General features: G+C 35.5%; 1 long non-coding RNA gene across 2 annotated transcripts; it reads left to right on the top strand.

Moving 5' to 3' along the window:
- The first annotated feature begins 1,778 nt into the window (after positions 1-1,778).
- LOC113334822 lies at positions 1,779-4,294 on the top strand. Of its 2 annotated transcripts, XR_003352982.1 has the most exons (3): positions 1,782-2,995; positions 3,591-3,816; positions 3,950-4,294. It is a non-coding gene; the product is annotated as an uncharacterized LOC113334822 (long non-coding RNA). The 2 variants fall into 2 exon arrangements; XR_003352981.1 differs by having other exon boundaries at positions 1,779-2,995; positions 3,591-4,294.
- The last annotated feature ends 2,138 nt before the right edge of the window (positions 4,295-6,432 follow it).

Raw genomic sequence — 6,432 nt, 5'->3', positions numbered from 1 at the left:
TAAGTTTTCTTATGTTGAGCATTTCCAATTAAATTAATCACTAAGGTTCCTTTATGGTTAAATTAGTTGAGTTTTCTGGATTCAAATTCATGTTTCATGTGATTTGGTTATGTCCAAAAGAAATCCTTCTTTTCTTGTAAAAGTAAGGTCGTTCTTGTTATTCTTTCGGGAATGACATTTTATGGGGGAAAGTTCTTAATTGAACTTGTGCTTAATTGCCAAATATTTGTGGGGAGTGCGACTGTGCAATATTGTAGGAGTTATCTTGTATATTTATAATCTCCTTGATGAATACACTAAGTTTCTGCTATGTGAAATCATCGAAACAAAGTTGATATGTTCTCTTTTAAACATGAAGTATCTCTTTGAGAATTTCATTATGATCCCGCTAGTTTTCATACCTTTGTTAATTTATATTGATAAAAAGGGGGAGAATTATTTTGTAGTCGACACTAAATATACATATGGTTTATGGATCATTATGTAAGGGGGAGTGGTTTTCATTGTGAGATGAAGTATTGACTAAGGGGGAATGATACATATCACGATAGTGTTGTTGTCAAAGTTGTGATACAATTGAATTTGATGCTGTGTAATAATACTATGACATTGCATACCAATGATTGAGAACATATGTTTTCTTATTGTTATGGATACGGATCTTCAACAACTATGATGCTGAGTTGAAAAAATTCAGAATCACTGGAGTACTTGGAAGTGACGAAGATTTCGAGTAATGTTGAAGAACCAAGGAAATCGAATATTTGGATGAGAAGCTAAATTTTTTATTTATTTTGTAATCCACATGTATTGATAGTTTTGTCGCTAAAATTTACATAGGAGGAGATTAATAGAGCACTGCTCAGTCAAACTCGCAAGCGTTGCTATCTCAAGCTTGTTTGTCAAGTTTAGTTGTTAAAACTATAAGTCTTGATTTCTAGTCTACTTATAGCTATGTCTTAGACTAGGATAAAATGTGTAGTTGAGCTTTAGACTTCACGACGTTCATCAATTGAAGACGAAGATCTACTAAGGAGAGATTGGAGGAACTTCATCAACAAAAGGCATGTGGAGACTTGAACTCATCTATCACACATAGGTCTATTTCTTTCTATCTCCTATTGAGACTAAGTCGTATAGCTATATAGACTTTACATTATACACATTTGATGTTTCGAGCTGAGTTTAACTCGCTTGCATATTTCTTGAAATATATGTCGGTAAGCTTTCGCTTTAACCAAGTTCATTTTTGATTCTTGACGAAAGTCAAAAGATGATCATGTGAAAATCACCGGGTAATATCTTATATGATTTGTGTGAGACAGTCATTTGATGTAGACTCGGAATGTTTCATATTGATCATTTGAAAATTGTTTTGAAGCCAATAGTCTGTGTGAGACAGCTATTCTCCTCTTCTAAGAATGTTTAATGATTGAAATGGGAGTTTAGAACAATTAACCGTTGTCTGGATATAGCACAGTATGCGCACTTGTATGCTAACTGTTGTACGAAAACTTAATATGCATACCCGTATGCGCACTGGTTTAACAATTGAAGTCCGAGAACTATAGTATGCGTACCTGTTTGAACGATGCACTACACCCGATCAAGGTTTTTGCAAAATTTAGGTTTTTGTGTTTGCACGGACATGTGCGTGGCATACATTTATTCGTTGCTGAGATCCAAACGTACCTTGCGCTATATCCGAATTACTATAAAAAATAAAGAGACTAGGACACACTTTCCTATATTAATATAGTTGAGGTCTTAAACGTCTTCTGGAATTCTATTATTATCTATTTCCCTACAATTTTCTTTTTCATTTGTCTTATTTTCTTCTCATCTCTATCCTCGAGTTCTCCTCCTCCCGTTTCTTTTCTCTTCTAAACCTAAACCTAAATCTCCAAAATCAAACCCACGATTTCAGAATTTATTTCTCCTAATCCGAATCAAATCTCATAGATCAAAACTCATCTCGGAAATCAAACCCAAACTTTGAATCACTCAAACTGGAGGATGCGGCTGTATCTCAACTCAGAGAAAATGGGATTGTGAAATGAGATGACACAGAGAAGGGGATCTGTGGGTTATAATCAAAGTAGATGAGAAGAATCGATGGAGGTACTAATTCCGGAGTTGTAGTCAGATTTAATCCTGGATCGAGACCAATCAAGACAGGGAAGATGGAAGGATAATTCGAATCTAAGACGGAAGTGGATCCAGGGTTTGTGTTTCTCAGAGGTGGTGACGGAAATGAAGATTGAAGTCCAGATTCAATGGGGTTTGATCTCAAATTGAAGTTATGATGCTGTTGAAGTCGATGGGGTTTAGGTTGATTTGGCTGTTACTGTTGTTGATTGAGAAGAAACAGAAACTAAGGTTGCTGTGGTGATTGAGATGAATTTCAAAGGATTGAGAAAATAGGTTTGATGGATTTTTGGTTCTTGGTTGTGAACTGTTGATGGGGATGATAGAATAGCTGATGGTGAAAGCTAAAGAAGAATTAGGGCAAGGTCAGTCAATTCAGATGATTGAATGGTTTATCTGTGTTGTCTTGTTGTTAGAAATTGCAGGGAAGAAGAATTGTTTGCAGTGAAGGCACTAGTGGTGGCTGAATGGTGGAAATTGAACTGAGATTTACAGAGATGGAGATGGATGTGATGTTCCAAAGATTATATGGGTTACTAAAGCCGAGTTGTGAAGGGTGATGCAACTGTAAGTTATACATAATGGCTCAGGATGTGGTGATGGCCGAAGATTGTCTGATGAATTGTTGCTGCCAGTGACTGTTAGAAGCAAGTTCGAGTCAGATGCTATGGGTTGTTGCAGGGGACAAGAAATTGATGCTGCTGAGTATAAGAAGTTGTAGGCATGAACTGATTGTTGAGTTTGTGTTGCTGCCTAAGAGAAGTTGTACATGTTCAAATTTCAACGTGGTAGTAACCAAAACGAAGAAACTTGAGAAGCTTTGTCATGCTGAATCCTAGTAGCAGAGGTAATTAATCTCATGTTTTGTATCTTCTGTTAAGCATGTGCTATCTACATTAGCTTGATTTCTCATGTTTTTATCTGAAGTAGCTATTCTGCTTGTCATTTCTGGGTATATCAGACTCATTTCTCATGTTGTTACAAACTATTAACCCCCAAAACAAAGTTGTTGAGCATTTCAGCATAGTTGGGGTTGTGGTACATGCCAAAACTCATTCTGGAATCTCGAACTTCGTCGGTGTGCATTTTGCAGGTCACTCAATTGCTTGACAGGGTAATGTTTATGTAAAGAGAAAATCCAGTAGAACTGTAGATATCTTGATGAAATGAGGTCCAGGTTTTCTGTTACAAACCAGTACTGACAAACTAGGATACATATCTCTTTCCAGACAAACTATTGAATTGTGATCGTTTCACTCAATCATAAGTTTTTGTTGCAACTTACTAATTATTTTACTTTCGAAATACTGTTTCACAGCTTTTTAATGTCAAAGACATTGTTACTGTAACATCAATTTTGTTGTGAAACCACATGGATTCGCTAACTCTCTTTGTCTCTGTGGCTATCTATATATTTTAACCATTCCAGGCTTGCATTGCAGATTAAAACCTTCCTTCGTGAAGATCCTCTTCCATTTTCTGCTGGTCAGTTGGAAGGGATGGCATTACTGATAAACATGCATATAAAAGTAGCAAGAAGACGCAGGAACAACAGTCTTAAGGTATTGGTTGATAGAATATATGAGGAGGCATCCCAAGCAAAAGAAGATCCGTGCTTTAATTCTTAAGTTTATTAAAGACCAGATTGCAGGTTTACTTTTGGTTGAGGTAAAGATTTTATTTCCTTTCGAAAAGGCACATGACCATGTTCCATATATGGTTTCTCCTGCTTCTAGTTTTTTCTTGAGCAACCTGTTACCACTGTATGACTATAGTTATGAACAATCTTCAAACCATACAGGTTGGGATGCAAGCTTCTGCAGTTGTTGTGTCTATTGGGAAACAAATAGGAGATGAAATACAAGTTAGGGTAGAAGAACCCCAAATGTCTTAGAAAGTTGTACCCCTTGTTCTCAACTTCAACACTGCACTGGTTTACGTCTTCCCTAATTGCTCATGCGACTGGTGTACGTCTTCCCTAATTGCTCATGCGAAATGGGTAAGAGAAATATCCTCGGATGCCCCATCTTTGTAGATTAGTTCCTGGGTAGTCCATGCAAAACAAATCGTTTCGTTGTAAACTAATGCACGACTGCTTAAGATGCTATGAACTGAAAGATAATGTCACTTTTTTTCCTTCGATAAACCCTGCTAAAGAAAACTATAAAATTCTAAAATCGGTTAAGTATGTTTACATACTCATTAACAAATACAGTATGCGTACCCGTATGCATACTGGCGGACATACCAAGTCCGGAATTCTAAGTATGCGTACCCTTTTGCATACTTGAGTGGTTGAGTTCTAAAATCGGTCAAGTATGTTTACATACGCATTAACAAATACATTTATATAATAAGGAATGCAATCTTTGCAAACCGTGGTTAAAATATTGCTTCAATCGTGTCTTGTATACTTCTATGAGAATATAAACAATTGAACAACTCTACGAGTAACACAACTAGATTCATTTGAGTCATTTGGTCTAGATGTGTTAAGATAAACAAGGTTGATATGGAAGTTTTCATATGGCTGACTTCGGTTAACTATTGTTGAGCCAACTCAATATACACGTTTAGGTATGGTTACCAATATCTAAATGAAGGTATATTTCATTTGTGTGTAACAATCTAAGACCGTCTAATGGTGGAGAGATATTGCTTTGGTTTTAAAAAAACTTAGCTTGAATATTAAAGCAGGTTTTCATCCAACGGTGAATATTGATTGTTTGTTTCTAAGCTATAAAACCTTGATTTGAGGACTATATAAGGGAGAACTCTAGCAACTGGAAAACCTAATCCCTACACCTCTGGTGTGATACTAGTTGCATCTAGAGTCGATTCTCCTCTAACCTAGGTTTTTCCTAAAACTATTATAGGTTAACGACTTAAAGACTTCATTGAGATTCTGAAGCCAGACCCAACTATTGTCTATGTAGTTGCATGTTCTGATCTTATTTGTTATATTGTATTGAGTACTATCTTCTTTAAGATTTGCTCGAAATTTATCTCCGATAGGTAAGATATAAAAAGTAATCACAAACCTCTTCGTCCCATCGTTTGTGATTCCACAATAACTTGTTCTACTACTATATAATTAAGTTATTGTGAAGTGATTGATATTTCTAGGCTTTTCTTTGGGAATATAAGTCCGGGATATCAATTAGTTCCTGTGCACCCTGATTTATCAAAAGACGGAAGAAAACCTTGTAGGTATTTTTGTGGGAGACAGATTTGTCTATCTAAATAGACTTTTCTGTGGGAGACAGATTTGTTTATTAAGTCTTCGAGTTTGGGTCGTAGCAACTCTTAGTTGTGGGTGATATCATCTAAGAGAATCAAGTGCGTAGAATCCAGCATGGTTCTGGAGACGTGGAACACGACTGTACATTAGTCAGTGTGAGATTGGTTAGGGCTCAATTACATTACAGTCCGAAGTTAACTTGTAGTAGGCTAGTGTTTGTAGGGTCTTAATACATGTGGTGTTCAAAGATGGACTAGCTCCCGAGGTTTTTCTGTATTTGTGGTTTCCTCGTTAACAAAATCTCTGGTGTCTGTGTTATTTCTTTTCCGGATTATATTTGTTTATATAATTGAAATATCACATGTTGTGTGTAAGTTCAATCAATTAGTGACTCCAACCTTTGGTTGTTGATTAATTGATTGACACTTGGATATTGGTTTTTGATACCGTCCAAGTTGTTTCTTATATTAATTAGGCTCACGGATTTCTATCTGTGATTTGATGATTACATTAAGAAACAGATATATAACTCTTGAATATATTTTCCTTGATTGAGTCTGTCTGTCTAGTTGATTCTTGGAATTATATTGGAGTTAGTCCATACATATTTCCTAAACGAAATATTGGATGTGGTTGTTATACCCCCGCTTTTTCAATAGCTCCTTATGATCCTTTGATAAAAGCCTACCTAAAAAGGCTAGAGCTTAATCCTGCTAAATCAAAAAGTCACGCAAACCATAAGGGATATCACAATATGAGATTGGAAATTAGGTTTTAACAAAAAAAAACACGAAACTAACATCTCATAAACCGAAAAAAATAACATAAAAGTATAACCATTCATTACATGCTTTTGCAATTGGAACTATCAAAAAATGAAACAGAATTATAAAATAAAAATATATTTATTCATAATAATTGATAGTTATTCGAATAGACCTTATACAAAACTTTTGAAATAAATCAACAATTGCTTTAGTCCATTTCATGGATTAAATATTACAACGCATGACTTAATCCTTAGAGGTACTCTGATTGTTCAC

This window comes from Papaver somniferum, unplaced genomic scaffold (assembly GCF_003573695.1).
Source record: "Papaver somniferum cultivar HN1 unplaced genomic scaffold, ASM357369v1 unplaced-scaffold_137, whole genome shotgun sequence".
In the NCBI taxonomy this organism is placed as follows: Eukaryota; Viridiplantae; Streptophyta; class Magnoliopsida; order Ranunculales; family Papaveraceae; genus Papaver; species Papaver somniferum.
Note: the sequence above shows the minus strand (reverse complement) of the source record. Positions and strands in the feature narration are given on the sequence as shown.